The 15,000-nt window shown below is 45.8% G+C and overlaps 46 non-coding genes across 46 annotated transcripts; all 46 read right to left on the minus strand.

Moving 5' to 3' along the window:
• Positions 1–183: 183 nt before the first annotated feature.
• LOC133429664 (5S ribosomal RNA) lies at positions 184–302 on the minus strand. The gene has a single exon (XR_009774581.1). It is a non-coding gene; the product is annotated as a 5S ribosomal RNA (ribosomal RNA).
• Positions 303–501: 199 nt separating this feature from the next.
• On the minus strand, positions 502–620 carry LOC133429626 (5S ribosomal RNA). The gene has a single exon (XR_009774545.1). It is a non-coding gene; the product is annotated as a 5S ribosomal RNA (ribosomal RNA).
• A 199-nt stretch (positions 621–819) lies between these two features.
• On the minus strand, positions 820–938 carry LOC133429711 (5S ribosomal RNA). Its single transcript, XR_009774626.1, has one exon. It is a non-coding gene; the product is annotated as a 5S ribosomal RNA (ribosomal RNA).
• Positions 939–1,154: 216 nt separating this feature from the next.
• LOC133429158 (5S ribosomal RNA) lies at positions 1,155–1,274 on the minus strand. Its single transcript, XR_009774122.1, has one exon. It is a non-coding gene; the product is annotated as a 5S ribosomal RNA (ribosomal RNA).
• A 223-nt stretch (positions 1,275–1,497) lies between these two features.
• LOC133429771 (5S ribosomal RNA) lies at positions 1,498–1,616 on the minus strand. The gene has a single exon (XR_009774684.1). It is a non-coding gene; the product is annotated as a 5S ribosomal RNA (ribosomal RNA).
• Positions 1,617–1,815: 199 nt separating this feature from the next.
• On the minus strand, positions 1,816–1,934 carry LOC133429325 (5S ribosomal RNA). The gene has a single exon (XR_009774254.1). It is a non-coding gene; the product is annotated as a 5S ribosomal RNA (ribosomal RNA).
• A 199-nt stretch (positions 1,935–2,133) lies between these two features.
• On the minus strand, positions 2,134–2,252 carry LOC133429327 (5S ribosomal RNA). Its single transcript, XR_009774256.1, has one exon. It is a non-coding gene; the product is annotated as a 5S ribosomal RNA (ribosomal RNA).
• Positions 2,253–2,451: 199 nt separating this feature from the next.
• On the minus strand, positions 2,452–2,570 carry LOC133429465 (5S ribosomal RNA). Its single transcript, XR_009774390.1, has one exon. It is a non-coding gene; the product is annotated as a 5S ribosomal RNA (ribosomal RNA).
• Positions 2,571–2,769: 199 nt separating this feature from the next.
• LOC133429504 (5S ribosomal RNA) lies at positions 2,770–2,888 on the minus strand. Its single transcript, XR_009774427.1, has one exon. It is a non-coding gene; the product is annotated as a 5S ribosomal RNA (ribosomal RNA).
• Positions 2,889–3,104: 216 nt separating this feature from the next.
• Positions 3,105–3,223, minus strand: LOC133429328 (5S ribosomal RNA). Its single transcript, XR_009774257.1, has one exon. It is a non-coding gene; the product is annotated as a 5S ribosomal RNA (ribosomal RNA).
• Positions 3,224–3,446: 223 nt separating this feature from the next.
• Positions 3,447–3,565, minus strand: LOC133428926 (5S ribosomal RNA). Its single transcript, XR_009773901.1, has one exon. It is a non-coding gene; the product is annotated as a 5S ribosomal RNA (ribosomal RNA).
• A 199-nt stretch (positions 3,566–3,764) lies between these two features.
• Positions 3,765–3,883, minus strand: LOC133429098 (5S ribosomal RNA). Its single transcript, XR_009774063.1, has one exon. It is a non-coding gene; the product is annotated as a 5S ribosomal RNA (ribosomal RNA).
• A 199-nt stretch (positions 3,884–4,082) lies between these two features.
• Positions 4,083–4,201, minus strand: LOC133428927 (5S ribosomal RNA). The gene has a single exon (XR_009773902.1). It is a non-coding gene; the product is annotated as a 5S ribosomal RNA (ribosomal RNA).
• Positions 4,202–4,400: 199 nt separating this feature from the next.
• On the minus strand, positions 4,401–4,519 carry LOC133429329 (5S ribosomal RNA). The gene has a single exon (XR_009774258.1). It is a non-coding gene; the product is annotated as a 5S ribosomal RNA (ribosomal RNA).
• Positions 4,520–4,718: 199 nt separating this feature from the next.
• LOC133429330 (5S ribosomal RNA) lies at positions 4,719–4,837 on the minus strand. Its single transcript, XR_009774259.1, has one exon. It is a non-coding gene; the product is annotated as a 5S ribosomal RNA (ribosomal RNA).
• A 199-nt stretch (positions 4,838–5,036) lies between these two features.
• On the minus strand, positions 5,037–5,155 carry LOC133429466 (5S ribosomal RNA). Its single transcript, XR_009774391.1, has one exon. It is a non-coding gene; the product is annotated as a 5S ribosomal RNA (ribosomal RNA).
• Positions 5,156–5,354: 199 nt separating this feature from the next.
• LOC133429331 (5S ribosomal RNA) lies at positions 5,355–5,473 on the minus strand. Its single transcript, XR_009774260.1, has one exon. It is a non-coding gene; the product is annotated as a 5S ribosomal RNA (ribosomal RNA).
• A 199-nt stretch (positions 5,474–5,672) lies between these two features.
• On the minus strand, positions 5,673–5,791 carry LOC133429505 (5S ribosomal RNA). The gene has a single exon (XR_009774428.1). It is a non-coding gene; the product is annotated as a 5S ribosomal RNA (ribosomal RNA).
• A 216-nt stretch (positions 5,792–6,007) lies between these two features.
• LOC133429332 (5S ribosomal RNA) lies at positions 6,008–6,126 on the minus strand. Its single transcript, XR_009774261.1, has one exon. It is a non-coding gene; the product is annotated as a 5S ribosomal RNA (ribosomal RNA).
• Positions 6,127–6,349: 223 nt separating this feature from the next.
• LOC133429181 (5S ribosomal RNA) lies at positions 6,350–6,468 on the minus strand. The gene has a single exon (XR_009774143.1). It is a non-coding gene; the product is annotated as a 5S ribosomal RNA (ribosomal RNA).
• Positions 6,469–6,667: 199 nt separating this feature from the next.
• LOC133429099 (5S ribosomal RNA) lies at positions 6,668–6,786 on the minus strand. Its single transcript, XR_009774064.1, has one exon. It is a non-coding gene; the product is annotated as a 5S ribosomal RNA (ribosomal RNA).
• A 199-nt stretch (positions 6,787–6,985) lies between these two features.
• LOC133428928 (5S ribosomal RNA) lies at positions 6,986–7,104 on the minus strand. Its single transcript, XR_009773903.1, has one exon. It is a non-coding gene; the product is annotated as a 5S ribosomal RNA (ribosomal RNA).
• Positions 7,105–7,303: 199 nt separating this feature from the next.
• LOC133429333 (5S ribosomal RNA) lies at positions 7,304–7,422 on the minus strand. The gene has a single exon (XR_009774262.1). It is a non-coding gene; the product is annotated as a 5S ribosomal RNA (ribosomal RNA).
• A 199-nt stretch (positions 7,423–7,621) lies between these two features.
• LOC133429334 (5S ribosomal RNA) lies at positions 7,622–7,740 on the minus strand. Its single transcript, XR_009774263.1, has one exon. It is a non-coding gene; the product is annotated as a 5S ribosomal RNA (ribosomal RNA).
• Positions 7,741–7,939: 199 nt separating this feature from the next.
• LOC133429467 (5S ribosomal RNA) lies at positions 7,940–8,058 on the minus strand. The gene has a single exon (XR_009774392.1). It is a non-coding gene; the product is annotated as a 5S ribosomal RNA (ribosomal RNA).
• A 199-nt stretch (positions 8,059–8,257) lies between these two features.
• LOC133429506 (5S ribosomal RNA) lies at positions 8,258–8,376 on the minus strand. The gene has a single exon (XR_009774429.1). It is a non-coding gene; the product is annotated as a 5S ribosomal RNA (ribosomal RNA).
• Positions 8,377–8,592: 216 nt separating this feature from the next.
• On the minus strand, positions 8,593–8,711 carry LOC133429629 (5S ribosomal RNA). The gene has a single exon (XR_009774548.1). It is a non-coding gene; the product is annotated as a 5S ribosomal RNA (ribosomal RNA).
• Positions 8,712–8,905: 194 nt separating this feature from the next.
• Positions 8,906–9,024, minus strand: LOC133429371 (5S ribosomal RNA). The gene has a single exon (XR_009774300.1). It is a non-coding gene; the product is annotated as a 5S ribosomal RNA (ribosomal RNA).
• Positions 9,025–9,223: 199 nt separating this feature from the next.
• Positions 9,224–9,342, minus strand: LOC133428929 (5S ribosomal RNA). The gene has a single exon (XR_009773904.1). It is a non-coding gene; the product is annotated as a 5S ribosomal RNA (ribosomal RNA).
• A 199-nt stretch (positions 9,343–9,541) lies between these two features.
• Positions 9,542–9,660, minus strand: LOC133429670 (5S ribosomal RNA). Its single transcript, XR_009774587.1, has one exon. It is a non-coding gene; the product is annotated as a 5S ribosomal RNA (ribosomal RNA).
• Positions 9,661–9,859: 199 nt separating this feature from the next.
• On the minus strand, positions 9,860–9,978 carry LOC133429712 (5S ribosomal RNA). The gene has a single exon (XR_009774627.1). It is a non-coding gene; the product is annotated as a 5S ribosomal RNA (ribosomal RNA).
• A 216-nt stretch (positions 9,979–10,194) lies between these two features.
• On the minus strand, positions 10,195–10,313 carry LOC133429145 (5S ribosomal RNA). Its single transcript, XR_009774109.1, has one exon. It is a non-coding gene; the product is annotated as a 5S ribosomal RNA (ribosomal RNA).
• Positions 10,314–10,536: 223 nt separating this feature from the next.
• On the minus strand, positions 10,537–10,655 carry LOC133428930 (5S ribosomal RNA). The gene has a single exon (XR_009773905.1). It is a non-coding gene; the product is annotated as a 5S ribosomal RNA (ribosomal RNA).
• A 199-nt stretch (positions 10,656–10,854) lies between these two features.
• On the minus strand, positions 10,855–10,973 carry LOC133429335 (5S ribosomal RNA). The gene has a single exon (XR_009774264.1). It is a non-coding gene; the product is annotated as a 5S ribosomal RNA (ribosomal RNA).
• A 199-nt stretch (positions 10,974–11,172) lies between these two features.
• On the minus strand, positions 11,173–11,291 carry LOC133429336 (5S ribosomal RNA). Its single transcript, XR_009774265.1, has one exon. It is a non-coding gene; the product is annotated as a 5S ribosomal RNA (ribosomal RNA).
• Positions 11,292–11,490: 199 nt separating this feature from the next.
• LOC133429468 (5S ribosomal RNA) lies at positions 11,491–11,609 on the minus strand. Its single transcript, XR_009774393.1, has one exon. It is a non-coding gene; the product is annotated as a 5S ribosomal RNA (ribosomal RNA).
• Positions 11,610–11,825: 216 nt separating this feature from the next.
• Positions 11,826–11,944, minus strand: LOC133429338 (5S ribosomal RNA). The gene has a single exon (XR_009774267.1). It is a non-coding gene; the product is annotated as a 5S ribosomal RNA (ribosomal RNA).
• A 199-nt stretch (positions 11,945–12,143) lies between these two features.
• LOC133429469 (5S ribosomal RNA) lies at positions 12,144–12,262 on the minus strand. Its single transcript, XR_009774394.1, has one exon. It is a non-coding gene; the product is annotated as a 5S ribosomal RNA (ribosomal RNA).
• A 223-nt stretch (positions 12,263–12,485) lies between these two features.
• On the minus strand, positions 12,486–12,604 carry LOC133428932 (5S ribosomal RNA). The gene has a single exon (XR_009773907.1). It is a non-coding gene; the product is annotated as a 5S ribosomal RNA (ribosomal RNA).
• A 199-nt stretch (positions 12,605–12,803) lies between these two features.
• On the minus strand, positions 12,804–12,922 carry LOC133429100 (5S ribosomal RNA). Its single transcript, XR_009774065.1, has one exon. It is a non-coding gene; the product is annotated as a 5S ribosomal RNA (ribosomal RNA).
• Positions 12,923–13,121: 199 nt separating this feature from the next.
• Positions 13,122–13,240, minus strand: LOC133429655 (5S ribosomal RNA). Its single transcript, XR_009774572.1, has one exon. It is a non-coding gene; the product is annotated as a 5S ribosomal RNA (ribosomal RNA).
• A 217-nt stretch (positions 13,241–13,457) lies between these two features.
• LOC133429189 (5S ribosomal RNA) lies at positions 13,458–13,576 on the minus strand. Its single transcript, XR_009774151.1, has one exon. It is a non-coding gene; the product is annotated as a 5S ribosomal RNA (ribosomal RNA).
• Positions 13,577–13,775: 199 nt separating this feature from the next.
• LOC133429113 (5S ribosomal RNA) lies at positions 13,776–13,894 on the minus strand. Its single transcript, XR_009774078.1, has one exon. It is a non-coding gene; the product is annotated as a 5S ribosomal RNA (ribosomal RNA).
• Positions 13,895–14,093: 199 nt separating this feature from the next.
• LOC133428933 (5S ribosomal RNA) lies at positions 14,094–14,212 on the minus strand. The gene has a single exon (XR_009773908.1). It is a non-coding gene; the product is annotated as a 5S ribosomal RNA (ribosomal RNA).
• A 199-nt stretch (positions 14,213–14,411) lies between these two features.
• On the minus strand, positions 14,412–14,530 carry LOC133429339 (5S ribosomal RNA). Its single transcript, XR_009774268.1, has one exon. It is a non-coding gene; the product is annotated as a 5S ribosomal RNA (ribosomal RNA).
• A 199-nt stretch (positions 14,531–14,729) lies between these two features.
• LOC133429573 (5S ribosomal RNA) lies at positions 14,730–14,848 on the minus strand. Its single transcript, XR_009774494.1, has one exon. It is a non-coding gene; the product is annotated as a 5S ribosomal RNA (ribosomal RNA).
• Positions 14,849–15,000: the final 152 nt, after the last annotated feature.

The raw sequence follows: 15,000 nt of genomic DNA on the forward strand, positions 1-15,000 counted from the left end.
AATACCTCTTATATGGAGTTGAAGATAAGTCATAGAATATAAGTCATTGATTTGTTGGTTTTATTTGTTGGAGTTAAAGTGCCTTAACCATGTGCAAAACACTTTAGGACGTGAGCTGTCGCTGTTACCACGTTGAAATATGTGTGGGTAGATTAAGCGTGAGCGCTCTCTGCTGGTTGAAAAAGCTTACAGCACCTGGTATTCCCAGGCGGTCTCCCATCCAAGTACTAACAAGGCCCGACCCTGCTTAGCTTCCGAGATCAGATGAGATCGGGCGCATCCAGGCTGGTATGGCCGTAAGCAGAAGCTGCAGCTTGAAATACCTCTTATATGGAGTTGAAGATAAGTCATAGAATATAAGTCATTGATTTGTTGGTTTTATTTGTTGGAGTTAAAGTGCCTTAACCATGTGCAAAACACTTTAGGACGTGAGCTGTCGCTGTTACCACGTTGAAATATGTGTGGGTAGATTAAGCGTGAGCGCTCTCTGCTGGTTGAAAAAGCTTACAGCACCTGGTATTCCCAGGCGGTCTCCCATCCATGTACTAACCAGGCCCGACCCTGCTTAGCTTCCGAGATCAGACGAGATCGGGCGCATCCAGGCTGGTATGGCCGTAAGCAGAAGCTGCAGCTTGAAATACCTCTGATATGGAGTTGAAGATAAGTCATAGAATATAAGTCATTGATTTGTTGGTTTTATTTGTTGGAGTTAAAGTGCCTTAACCATGTGCAAAAAACTTTAGGACGTGAGCTGTCGCTGTTACCACGTTGAAATATGTGTGGGTAGATTAAGCGAGAGCGCTCTCTGCTGGTTGAAAAAGCTTACAGCACCTGGTATTCCCAGGCGGTCTCCCATCCAAGTACTAACCAGGCCCGACCCTGCTTAGCTTCCGAGATCAGACGAGATCGGGGACATCCAGGCTGGTATGGCCGTAAACTGAAGCTGCAGCTTGAAATACTTCTTATATGGAGTTGAAGATAAGTATATAATACAAGTCATTGATTTGTTGGTGATAATAATTTAGAAGCGCCTATTTGTTGGAGTTAAAGTGCCTTAACCATGTGCAAAACACTTTAGGACGTGAGCTGTCGCTGTTACCACGTTGAAATATGTGTGGGTAGATTAAGCGAGAGCGCTCTCTGCTGGTTGAAAAAGCTTACAGCACCTGGTATTCCCAGGCGGTCTCCCATCCAAGTACTAACCAGGCCGGAACCCTGCTTAGCTTCCGAGATCAGACGAGATCGGGCGCATCCAGGCTGGTATGGCCGTAAGCTGAAGCTGAAGCTGCAGCTTGAAATACCTCTTATATGGAGTTGAAGATAAGTCATATAATATAAGTCATTGATTTGTTGGTGATAATAATTTAGAAGCACTTATTTGTTGGAGTTAAAGTGCCTTAACCATGTGCAAAACACTTTAAGACGTGAGCTGTCGCTGTTACCACGTTGAAATATGTGTGGGTAGATTAAGCGAGAGCGCTCTCTGCTGGTTGAAAAAGCTTACAGCACCTGGTATTCCCAGGCGGTCTCCCATCCAAGTACTAACAAGGCCCGACCCTGCTTAGCTTCCGAGATCAGACGAGATCGGGCGCATCCAGGCTGGTATGGCCGTAAGCAGAAGCTGCAGCTTGAAATACCTCTTATATGGAGTTGAAGATAAGTCATAGAATATAAGTCATTGATTTGTTGGTTTTATTTGTTGGAGTTAAAGTGCCTTAACCATGTGCAAAACACTTTAGGACATGAGCTGTCGCTGTTACCACGTTGAAATTTGTGTGGGTAGATTAAGCGAGAGCGCTCTCTGCTGGTTGAAAAAGCTTACAGCACCTGGTATTCCCAGGCGGTCTCCCATCCAAGTACTAACCAGGCCCGACCCTGCTTAGCTTCCGAGATCAGACGAGATCGGGCGCATCCAGGCTGGTATGGCCGTAAGCAGAAGCTGCAGCTTGAAATACCTCTTATATGGAGTTGAAGATAAGTCATAGAATATAAGTCATTGATTTGTTGGTTTTATTTGTTGGAGTTAAAGTGCCTTAACCATGTGCAAAACACTTTAGGACATGAGCTGTCGCTGTTACCACGTTGAAATTTGTGTGGGTAGATTAAGCGAGAGCGCTCTCTGCTGGTTGAAAAAGCTTACAGCACCTGGTATTCCCAGGCGGTCTCCCATCCAAGTACTAACCAGGCCCGACCCTGCTTAGCTTCCGAGATCAGACGAGATCGGGCGCATCCAGGCTGGTATGGCCGTAAGCAGAAGCTGCAGCTTGAAATACCTCTTATATGGAGTTGAAGATAAGTCATAGAATATAAGTCATTGATTTGTCGGTTTTATTTGTTGGAGTTAAAGTGCCTTAACCATGTGCAAAACACTTTAGGACGTGAGCTGTCGCTGTTACCACGTTGAAATATGTGTGGCTAGATTAAGCGAGACCGTTCTCTGCTGGTTGAAAAAGCCTACAGCACCTGGTATTCCCAGGCGGTCTCCCATCCAAGTACTAACCAGGCCCGACCCTGCTTAGCTTCCGAGATCAGACGAGATCGGGCGCATCCAGGCTGGTATGGCCGTAAGCAGAAGCTGCAGCTTGAAATACCTCTGATATGGAGTTGAAGATAAGTCATAGAATATAAGTCATTGATTTGTTGGTTTTATTTGTTGGAGTTAAAGTGCCTTAACCATGTGCAAAACACTTTAGGACGTGAGCTGTCGCTCTTACCACGTTGAAATATGTGTGGGTAGATTAAGCGAGACCGTTCTCTGCTGGTTGAAAAAGCTTACAGCACCTGGTATTCCCAGGCGGTCTCCCATCCAAGTACTAACCAGGCCCGACCCTGCTTAGCTTCCGAGATCAGACGAGATCGGGCACATCCAGGCTGGTATGGCCGTAAGCTGAAGCTGCAGCTTGAAATACTTCTTATATGGAGTTGAAGATAAGTATATAATACAAGTCATTGATTTGTTGGTGATAATAATTTAGAAGCGCTTATTTGTTGGAGTTAAAGTGCCTTAACCATGTGCAAAACACTTTAGGACGTGAGCTGTCGCTGTTACCACGTTGAAATATGTGTGGGTAGATTAAGCGAGAGCGCTCTCTGCTGTTTGAAAAAGCTTACAGCACCTGGTATTCCCAGGCGGTCTCCCATCCAAGTACTAACCAGGCCCGACCCTGCTTAGCTTCCGAGATCAGACGAGATCGGGCGCATCCAGGCTGGTATGGCCGTAAGCTGAAGCTGAAGCTGCAGCTTGAAATACCTCTTATATGGAGTTGAATATAAGTCATATAATATAAGTCATTGATTTGTTGGTGATAATAATTTAGAAGCACTTATTTGTTGGAGTTAAAGTGCCTTAACCATGTGCAAAACACTTTAGGACGTGAGCTGTCGCTGTTACCACGTTGAAATATGTGTGGGTAGATTAAGCGAGAGCGCTCTCTGCTGGTTGAAAAAGCTTACAGCACCTGGTATTCCCAGGCGGTCTCCCATCCAAGTACTAACAAGGCCCGACCCTGCTTAGCTTCCGAGATCAGACGAGATCGGGCGCATCCAGGCTGGTATGGCCGTAAGCAGAAGCTGCAGCTTGAAATACCTCTTATATGGAGTTGAAGATACATCATAGAATATAAGTCATTGATTTGTTGGTTTTATTTGTTGGAGTTAAAGTGCCTTAACCATGTGCAAAACACTTTAGGACGTGAGCTGTCGCTGTTACCACATTGAAATATGTGTGGGCAGATTAAGCGAGAGCGCTCTCTGCTGGTTGAAAAAGCTTACAGCACCTGGTATTCCCAGGCGGTCTACCATCCAAGTACTAACCAGGCCCGACCCTGCTTAGCTTCAGAGATCAGACGAGATCGGGCGCATCCAGGCTGGTATGACCGTAAGCAGAAGCTGCAGCTTGAAATACCTCTGATATGGAGTTGAAGATAAGTCATAGAATATAAGTCATTGATTTGTTGGTTTTATTTGTTGGAGTTAAAGTGCCTTAACCATGTGCAAAACACTTTAGGACGTGAGCTGTCGCTCTTACCACGTTGAAATATGTGTGGGTAGATTAAGCGAGAGCGCTCTCTGCTGGTTGAAAAAGCTTACAGCACCTGGTATTCCCAGGCGGTCTCCCATCCAAGTACTAACAAGGCCCGACCCTGCTTAGCTTCCGAGATCAGACGAGATCGGGCGCATCCAGGCTGGTATGGCCGTAAGCAGAAGCTGCAGCTTGAAATACCTCTTATATGGAGTTGAAGATAAGTCATAGAATATAAGTCATTGATTTGTTGGTTTTATTTGTTGGAGTTAAAGTGCCTTAACCATGTGCAAAACACTTTAGGACATGAGCTGTCGCTGTTACCACGTTGAAATTTGTGTGGGTAGATTAAGCGAGAGCGCTCTCTGCTGGTTGAAAAAGCTTACAGCACCTGGTATTCCCAGGCGGTCTCCCATCCAAGTACTAACCAGGCCCGACCCTGCTTAGCTTCCGAGATCAGACGAGATCGGGCGCATCCAGGCTGGTATGGCCGTAAGCAGAAGCTGCAGCTTGAAATACCTCTTATATGGAGTTGAAGATAAGTCATAGAATATAAGTCATTGATTTGTTGGTTTTATTTGTTGGAGTTAAAGTGCCTTAACCATGTGCAAAACACTTTAGGACATGAGCTGTCGCTGTTACCACGTTGAAATTTGTGTGGGTAGATTAAGCGAGAGCGCTCTCTGCTGGTTGAAAAAGCTTACAGCACCTGGTATTCCCAGGCGGTCTCCCATCCAAGTACTAACCAGGCCCGACCCTGCTTAGCTTCCGAGATCAGACGAGATCGGGCGCATCCAGGCTGGTATGGCCGTAAGCAGAAGCTGCAGCTTGAAATACCTCTTATATGGAGTTGAAGATAAGTCATAGAATATAAGTCATTGATTTGTCGGTTTTATTTGTTGGAGTTAAAGTGCCTTAACCATGTGCAAAACACTTTAGGACGTGAGCTGTTGCTGTTACCACGTTGAAATATGTGTGGCTAGATTAAGCGAGACCGTTCTCTGCTGGTTGAAAAAGCCTACAGCACCTGGTATTCCCAGGCGGTCTCCCATCCAAGTACTAACCAGGCCCGACCCTGCTTAGCTTCCGAGATCAGACGAGATCGGGCGCATCCAGGCTGGTATGGCCGTAAGCAGATGCTGCAGCTTGAAATACCTCTGATATGGAGTTGAAGATAAGTCATAGAATATAAGTCATTGATTTGTTGGTTTTATTTGTTGGAGTTAAAGTGCCTTAACCATGTGCAAAACACTTTAGGACGTGAGCTGTCGCTCTTACCACGTTGAAATATGTGTGGGTAGATTAAGCGAGACCGTTCTCTGCTGGTTGAAAAAGCTTACAGCACCTGGTATTCCCAGGCGGTCTCCCATCCAAGTACTAACCAGGCCCGACCCTGCTTAGCTTCCGAGATCAGACGAGATCGGGCGCATCCAGGCTGGTATGGCCGTAAGCAGAAGCTGCAGCTTGAAATACCTCTGATATGGAGTTGAAGATAAGTCATAGAATATAAGTCATTGATTTGTTGGTTTTATTTGTTGGAGTTAAAGTGCCTTAACCATGTGCAAAACACTTTAGGACGTGAGCTGTCGCTCTTACCACGTTGAAATATGTGTGGGTAGATTAAGCGAGACCGTTCTCTGCTGGTTGAAAAAGCTTACAGCACCTGGTATTCCCAGGCGGTCTCCCATCCAAGTACTAACCAGGCCCGACCCTGCTTAGCTTCCGAGATCAGACGAGATCGGGCACATCCAGGCTGGTATGGCCGTAAGCTGAAGCTGCAGCTTGAAATACTTCTTATATGGAGTTGAAGATAAGTATATAATACAAGTCATTGATTTGTTGGTGATAATAATTTAGAAGCGCTTATTTGTTGGAGTTAAAGTGCCTTAACCATGTGCAAAACACTTTAGGACGTGAGCTGTCGCTGTTACCACGTTGAAATATGTGTGGGTAGATTAAGCGAGAGCGCTCTCTGCTGTTTGAAAAAGCTTACAGCACCTGGTATTCCCAGGCGGTCTCCCATCCAAGTACTAACCAGGCCCGACCCTGCTTAGCTTCCGAGATCAGACGAGATCGGGCGCATCCAGGCTGGTATGGCCGTAAGCTGAAGCTGAAGCTGCAGCTTGAAATACCTCTTATATGGAGTTGAATATAAGTCATATAATATAAGTCATTGATTTGTTGGTGATAATAATTTAGAAGCACTTATTTGTTGGAGTTAAAGTGCCTTAACCATGTGCAAAACACTTTAGGACGTGAGCTGTCGCTGTTACCACGTTGAAATATGTGTGGGTAGATTAAGCGAGAGCGCTCTCTGCTGGTTGAAAAAGCTTACAGCACCTGGTATTCCCAGGCGGTCTCCCATCCAAGTACTAACAAGGCCCGACCCTGCTTAGCTTCCGAGATCAGACGAGATTGGGCGCATCCAGGCTGGTATGGCCGTAAGCAGAAGCTGCAGCTTGAAATACCTCTTATATGGAGTTGAAGATAAGTCATAGAATATAAGTCATTGATTTGTTGGTTTTATTTGTTGGAGTTAAAGTGCCTTAACCATGTGCAAAACACTTTAGGACGTGAGCTGTCGCTGTTACCACATTGAAATATGTGTGGGCAGATTAAGCGAGAGCGCTCTCTGCTGGTTGAAAAAGCTTACAGCACCTGGTATTCCCAGGCGGTCTACCATCCAAGTACTAACCAGGCCCGACCCTGCTTAGCTTCAGAGATCAGACGAGATCGGGCGCATCCAGGCTGGTATGACCGTAAGCAGAAGCTGCAGCTTGAAATACCTCTGATATGGAGTTGAAGATAAGTCATAGAATATAAGTCATTGATTTGTTGGTTTTATTTGTTGGAGTTAAAGTGCCTTAACCATGTGCAAAACACTTTAGGACGTGAGCTGTCGCTCTTACCACGTTGAAATATGTGTGGGTAGATTAAGCGAGAGCGCTCTCTGCTGGTTGAAAAAGCTTACAGCACCTGGTATTCCCAGGCGGTCTCCCATCCAAGTACTAACAAGGCCCGACCCTGCTTAGCTTCCGAGATCAGACGAGATCGGGCGCATCCAGGCTGGTATGGCCGTAAGCAGAAGCTGCAGCTTGAAATACCTCTTATATGGAGTTGAAGATAAGTCATAGAATATAAGTCATTGATTTGTTGGTTTTATTTGTTGGAGTTAAAGTGCCTTAACCATGTGCAAAACACTTTAGGACATGAGCTGTCGCTGTTACCACGTTGAAATTTGTGTGGGTAGATTAAGCGAGAGCGCTCTCTGCTGGTTGAAAAAGCTTACAGCACCTGGTATTCCCAGGCGGTCTCCCATCCAAGTACTAACCAGGCCCGACCCTGCTTAGCTTCCGAGATCAGACGAGATCGGGCGCATCCAGGCTGGTATGGCCGTAAGCAGAAGCTGCAGCTTGAAATACCTCTTATATGGAGTTGAAGATAAGTCATAGAATATAAGTCATTGATTTGTTGGTTTTATTTGTTGGAGTTAAAGTGCCTTAACCATGTGCAAAACACTTTAGGACATGAGCTGTCGCTGTTACCACGTTGAAATTTGTGTGGGTAGATTAAGCGAGAGCGCTCTCTGCTGGTTGAAAAAGCTTACAGCACCTGGTATTCCCAGGCGGTCTCCCATCCAAGTACTAACCAGGCCCGACCCTGCTTAGCTTCCGAGATCAGACGAGATCGGGCGCATCCAGGCTGGTATGGCCGTAAGCAGAAGCTGCAGCTTGAAATACCTCTTATATGGAGTTGAAGATAAGTCATAGAATATAAGTCATTGATTTGTCGGTTTTATTTGTTGGAGTTAAAGTGCCTTAACCATGTGCAAAACACTTTAGGACGTGAGCTGTTGCTGTTACCACGTTGAAATATGTGTGGCTAGATTAAGCGAGACCGTTCTCTGCTGGTTGAAAAAGCCTACAGCACCTGGTATTCCCAGGCGGTCTCCCATCCAAGTACTAACCAGGCCCGACCCTGCTTAGCTTCCGAGATCAGACGAGATCGGGCGCATCCAGGCTGGTATGGCCGTAAGCAGATGCTGCAGCTTGAAATACCTCTGATATGGAGTTGAAGATAAGTCATAGAATATAAGTCATTGATTTGTTGGTTTTATTTGTTGGAGTTAAAGTGCCTTAACCATGTGCAAAACACTTTAGGACGTGAGCTGTCGCTCTTACCACGTTGAAATATGTGTGGGTAGATTAAGCGAGACCGTTCTCTGCTGGTTGAAAAAGCTTACAGCACCTGGTATTCCCAGGCGGTCTCCCATCCAAGTACTAACCAGGCCCGACCCTGCTTAGCTTCCGAGATCAGACGAGATCGGGCACATCCAGGCTGGTATGGCCGTAAGCTGAAGCTGCAGCTTGAAATACTTCTTATATGGAGTTGAAGATAAGTATATAATACAAGTCATTGATTTGTTGGTGATAATAATTTAGAAGCGCTTATTTGTTGCAGTTAAAGTGCCTTAACCATGTGCAAAACACTTTAGGACGTGAGCTGTCGCTGTTACCACGTTGAAATATGTGTGGGTAGATTAAGCGAGAGCGCTCTCTGCTGTTTGAAAAAGCTTACAGCACCTGGTATTCCCAGGCGGTCTCCCATCCAAGTACTAACCAGGCCCGACCCTGCTTAGCTTCCGAGATCAGACGAGATCGGGCGCATCCAGTCTGGTATGGCCGTAAGCAGAAGTTGCAGCTTGAAATACCTCTGATATGGAGTTGAAGATAAGTCATAGAATATAAGTCATTGATTTGTTGGTTTTATTTGTTGGAGTTAAAGTGCCTTAACCATGTGCAAAACACTTTAGGACGTGAGCTGTCGCTCTTACCACGTTGAAATATGTGTGGGTAGATGAGAGCGCTCTCTGCTGGTTGAAAAAGCTTACAGCACCTGGTATTCCCAGGCGGTCTCCCATCCAAGTACTAACCAGGCCCGACCCTGCTTAGCTTCCGAGATCAGATGAGATCGGGCGCATCCAGGCTGGTATGGCCGTAAGCAGAAGCTGCAGCTTGAAATACCTCTTATATGGAGTTGAAGATAAGTCATAGAATATAAGTCATTGATTTGTTGGTTTTATTTGTTGGAGTTAAAGTGCCTTAACCATGTGCAAAACACTTTAGGACGTGAGCTGTCGCTGTTACCACGTTGAAATATGTGTGGGTAGATTAAGCGTGAGCGCTCTCTGCTGGTTGAAAAAGCTTACAGCACCTGGTATTCCCAGGCGGTCTCCCATCCAAGTACTAACAAGGCCCGACCCTGCTTAGCTTCCGAGATCAGACGAGATCGGGCGCATCCAGGCTGGTATGGCCGTAAGCAGAAGCTGCAGCTTGAAATACCTCTTATATGGAGTTGAAGATAAGTCATAGAATATAAGTCATTGATTTGTTGGTTTTATTTGTTGGAGTTAAAGTGCCTTAACCATGTGCAAAACACTTTAGGACGTGAGCTGTCGCTGTTACCACGTTGAAATATGTGTGGCTAGATTAAGCGAGACCGTTCTCTGCTGGTTGAAAAAGCTTACAGCACCTGGTATTCCCAGGCGGTCTCCCATCCAAGTACTAACCAGGCCTGACCCTGCTTAGCTTCCGAGATCAGACGAGATCGGGCGCATCCAGGCTGGTATGGCCGTAAGCAGAAGCTGCAGCTTGAAATACCTCTGATATGGAGTTGAAGATAAGTCATAGAATATAAGTCATTGATTTGTTGGTTTTATTTGTTGGAGTTAAAGTGCCTTAACCATGTGCAAAAAACTTTAGGACGTGAGCTGTCGCTGTTACCACGTTGAAATATGTGTGGGTAGATTAAGCGAGAGCGCTCTCTGCTGGTTGAAAAAGCTTACAGCACCTGGTATTCCCAGGCGGTCTCCCATCCAAGTACTAACCAGGCCCGACCCTGCTTAGCTTCCGAGATCAGACGAGATCGGGGACATCCAGGCTGGTATGGCCGTAAACTGAAGCTGCAGCTTGAAATACTTCTTATATGGAGTTGAAGATAAGTATATAATACAAGTCATTGATTTGTTGGTGATAATAATTTAGAAGCGCTTATTTGTTGGAGTTAAAGTGCCTTAACCATGTGCAAAACACTTTAGGACGTGAGCTGTCGCTGTTACCACGTTGAAATATGTGTGGGTAGATTAAGCGAGAGCGCTCTCTGCTGGTTGAAAAAGCTTACAGCACCTGGTATTCCCAGGCGGTCTCCCATCCAAGTACTAACCAGGCCGGACCCTGCTTAGCTTCCAAGATCAGACGAGATCGGGCGCATCCAGGCTGGTATGGCCGTAAGCTGAAGCTGAAGCTGCAGCTTGAAATACCTCTTATATGGAGTTGAAGATAAGTCATATAATATAAGTCATTGATTTGTTGGTGATAATAATTTAGAAGCACTTATTTGTTGGAGTTAAAGTGCCTTAACCATGTGCAAAACACTTTAGGACGTGAGCTGTCGCTGTTACCACGTTGAAATATGTGTGGGTAGATTAAGCGAGAGCGCTCTCTGCTGGTTGAAAAAGCTTACAGCACCTGGTATTCCCAGGCGGTCTCCCATCCAAGTACTAACAAGGCCCGACCCTGCTTAGCTTCCGAGATCAGACGAGATCGGGCGCATCCAGGCTGGTATGGCCGTAAGCAGAAGCTGCAGCTTGAAATACCTCTTATATGGAGTTGAAGATAAGTCATAGAATATAAGTCATTGATTTGTTGGTTTTATTTGTTGGAGTTAAAGTGCCTTAACCATGTGCAAAACACTTTAGGACATGAGCTGTCGCTGTTACCACGTTGAAATTTGTGTGGGTAGATTAAGCGAGAGCGCTCTCTGCTGGTTGAAAAAGCTTACAGCACCTGGTATTCCCAGGCGGTCTCCCATCCAAGTACTAACCAGGCCCGACCCTGCTTAGCTTCCGAGATCAGACGAGATCGGGCGCATCCAGGCTGGTATGGCCGTAAGCAGAAGCTGCAGCTTGAAATACCTCTTATATGGAGTTGAAGATAAGTCATAGAATATAAGTCATTGATTTGTTGGTTTTATTTGTTGGAGTTAAAGTGCCTTAACCATGTGCAAAACACTTTAGGACATGAGCTGTCGCTGTTACCACGTTGAAATTTGTGTGGGTAGATTAAGCGAGAGCGCTCTCTGCTGGTTGAAAAAGCTTACAGCACCTGGTATTCCCAGGCGGTCTCCCATCCAAGTACTAACCAGGCCCGACCCTGCTTAGCTTCCGAGATCAGACGAGATCGGGCGCATCCAGGCTGGTATGGCCGTAAGCAGAAGCTGCAGCTTGAAATACCTCTTATATGGAGTTGAAGATAAGTCATAGAATATAAGTCATTGATTTGTCGGTTTTATTTGTTGGAGTTAAAGTGCCTTAACCATGTGCAAAACACTTTAGGACGTGAGCTGTCGCTGTTACCACGTTGAAATATGTGTGGCTAGATTAAGCGAGACCGTTCTCTGCTGGTTGAAAAAGCCTACAGCACCTGGTATTCCCAGGCGGTCTCCCATCCAAGTACTAACCAGGCCCGACCCTGCTTAGCTTCCGAGATCAGACGAGATCGGGCGCATCCAGGCTGGTATGGCCGTAAGCAGAAGCTGCAGCTTGAAATACTTCTTATATGGAGTTGAAGATAAGTATATAATACAAGTCATTGATTTGTTGGTGATAATAATTTAGAAGCGCTTATTTGTTGGAGTTAAAGTGCCTTAACCATGTGCAAAACACTTTAGGACGTGAGCTGTCGCTGTTACCACGTTGAAATATGTGTGGGTAGATTAAGCGAGAGCGCTCTCTGCTGTTTGAAAAAGCTTACAGCACCTGGTATTCCCAGGCGGTCTCCCATCCAAGTACTAACCAGGCCCGACCCTGCTTAGCTTCCGAGATCAGACGAGATCGGGCGCATCCAGGCTGGTATGGCCGTAAGCAGAAGCTGCAGCTTGAAATACCTCTGATATGGAGTTGAAGATAAGTCATAAAATATAAGTCATTGATTTGTTGGTTTTATTTGTTGGAGTTAACGTGCCTTAACCATGTGCAAAACACTTTAGGACGTGAGCTGTCGCTCTTACCACGTTGAAATATGTGTGGGTAGATTAAGCGAGACCGTTCTCTGCTGGTTGAAAAAGCCTACAGCACCTGGTATTCCCAGGCGGTCTCCCATCCAAGTACTAACCAGGCCCGACCCTGCTTAGCTTCCGAGATCAGACGAGATCGGGCGCATCCAGGCTGGTATGGCCGTAAGCTGAAGCTGAAGCTGCAGCTTGAAATACCTCTTATATGGAGTTGAATATAAGTCATATAATATAAGTCATTGATTTGTTGGTGATAATAATTTAGAAGCACTTATTTGTTGGAGTTAAAGTGCCTTAACCATGTGCAAAACACTTTAGGACGTGAGCTGTCGCTGTTACCACGTTGAAATATGTGTGGGTAGATTAAGCGAGAGCGCTCTCTGCTGGTTGAAAAAGCTTACAGCACCTGGTATTCCCAGGCGGTCTCCCATCCAAGTACTAACAAGGCCCGACCCTGCTTAGCTTCCGAGATCAGACGAGATCGGGCGCATCCAGGCTGGTATGGCCGTAAGCAGAAGCTGCAGCTTGAAATACCTCTTATATGGAGTTGAAGATAAGTCATAGAATATAAGTCATTGATTTGTTGGTTTTATTTGTTGGAGTTAAAGTGCCTTAACCATGTGCAAAACACTTTAGGACGTGAGCTGTCGCTGTTACCACATTGAAATATGTGTGGGCAGATTAAGCGAGAGCGCTCTCTGCTGGTTGAAAAAGCTTACAGCACCTGGTATTCCCAGGCGGTCTACCATCCAAGTACTAACCAGGCCCGACCCTGCTTAGCTTCAGAGATCAGACGAGATCGGGCGCATCCAGGCTGGTATGACCGTAAGCAGAAGCTGCAGCTTGAAATACCTCTGATATGGAGTTGAAGATAAGTCATAGAATATAAGTCATTGATTTGTTGGTTTTATTTGTTGGAGTTAAAGTGCCTTAACCATGTGCAAAACACTTTAGGACGTGAGCTGTCGCTCTTACCACGTTGAAATATGTGTGGGTAGATTAAGCGAGAGCGCTCTCTGCTGTTTGAAAAAGCTTACAGCACCTGGTATTCCCAGGCGGTCTCCCATCCAAGTACTAACCAGGCCCGACCCCGCTTAGCTTCCGAGATCAGACGAGATCGGGCGCATCCAGGCTGATATGGCCGTAAGCTGAAGCTGCAGCTTGAAATACCTCTTATATGGAGTTGAAGATAAGTCATATAATATAAGTCATTGATTTGTTGGTGATAATAATTTAGAAGCACTTATTTGTTGGAGTTAAAGTGCCTTTACCATGTGCAAAACACTTTAGGACGTGAGCTGTCGCTGTTACCACGTTGAAATATGTGTGGGTAGATTAAGCGAGAGCGCTCTCTGCTGGTTGAAAAAGCTTACAGCACCTGGTATTCCCAGGCGGTCTCCCATCCAAGTACTAACCAGGCCCGACCCTGCTTAGCTTCCGAGATCAGACGAGATCGGACACATCCAGGCTGGTATGGCCTTAAGCAGAAGCTGCAGCTTGAAATACCTCTGATATGGAGTTGAAGATAAGTCATAGAATATAAGTCATTGATTTGTTGGTTTTATTTGTTGGAGTTAAGGTGCCTTAACCATGTGCAAAACACTTTAGGACGTGAGCTGTCGCTCTTACCACGTTGAAATATGTGTGGGTAGATTAAGCGAGAGCGCTCTCTGCTGGTTGAAAAAGCTTACAGCACCTGGTATTCCCAGGCGGTCTCCCATCCAAGTACTAACCAGGCCCGACCCTGCTTAGCTTCCGAGATCAGACAAGATCGGGCGCATCCAGGCTGGTATGGCGGTAAGCTGAAGCTGCAGCTTGAAATACTTCTTATATGGAGTTGAAGATAAGTCATAGAATATAAGTCATTGATTTGTTGGTTTTATTTGTTGGAGTTAAAGTGCCTTAACCATGTGCAAAACACTTTAGGACGTGAGTTGTCGCTGTTACCACGTTGAAATATGTGTGGGTAGATTAAGCGAGAGCGTTCTCTGCTGGTTGAAAAAGCTTACAGCACCTGGTATTCCCAGGCGGTCTCCCATCCAAGTACTAACAAGGCCCGACCCTGCTTAGCTTCCGAGATCAGACGAGATCGGGCGCATCCAGGCTGGTATGGCCGTAAGCAAAAGCTGCAGCTTGAAATACTTCTTATATGGAGTTGAAGATAAGTCATAGAATATAAGTCATTGATTTGTTGGTTTTATTTGTTGGAGTTAAAGTGCCTTAACCATGTGCAAAACACTTTAGGACGTGAGCTGTCGCTGTTACCACGTTGAAATATGTGTGGCTAGATTAAGCGAGACCGTTCTCTGCTGGTTGAAAAAGCTTACAGCACCTGGTATTCCCAGGCGGTCTCCCATCCAAGTACTAACCAGGCCCGACCCTGCTTAGCTTCCGAGATCAGACGAGATCGGGCGCATCCAGGCTGGTATGGCCGTAAGCAGAAGCTGCAGCTTGAAATACCTCTGATATGGAGTTGAAGATAAGTCATAAAATATAAGTCATTGATTTGTTGGTTTTATTTGTTGGAGTTAACGTGCCTTAACCATGTGCAAAACACTTTAGGACGTGAGCTGTCGCTCTTACCACGTTGAAATATGTGTGGGTAGATTAAGCGAGACCGTTCTCTGCTGGTTGAAAAAGCCTACAGCACCTGGTATTCCCAGGCGGTCTCCCATCCAAGTACTAACCAGGCCCGACCCTGCTTAGCTTCCGAGATCAGACGAGATCGGGCGCATCCAGGCTGGTATGGCCATAAGCAGAAGCTGCAGCTTGAAATACCTCTGATATGGAGTTGAAGATAAGTCATAGAATATAAGTCATTGATTTGTCGGTTTTATTTGTTGGAGTTAAAGTGCCTTAACCATGTGCAAAACACTTTAGGACGTGAGCTGTCGCTGTTACCACGTTGA

Source organism: Cololabis saira, unplaced genomic scaffold (genome assembly GCF_033807715.1).
Source record: "Cololabis saira isolate AMF1-May2022 unplaced genomic scaffold, fColSai1.1 scf032, whole genome shotgun sequence".
NCBI lineage: Eukaryota > Metazoa > Chordata > Actinopteri > Beloniformes > Belonidae > Cololabis > Cololabis saira.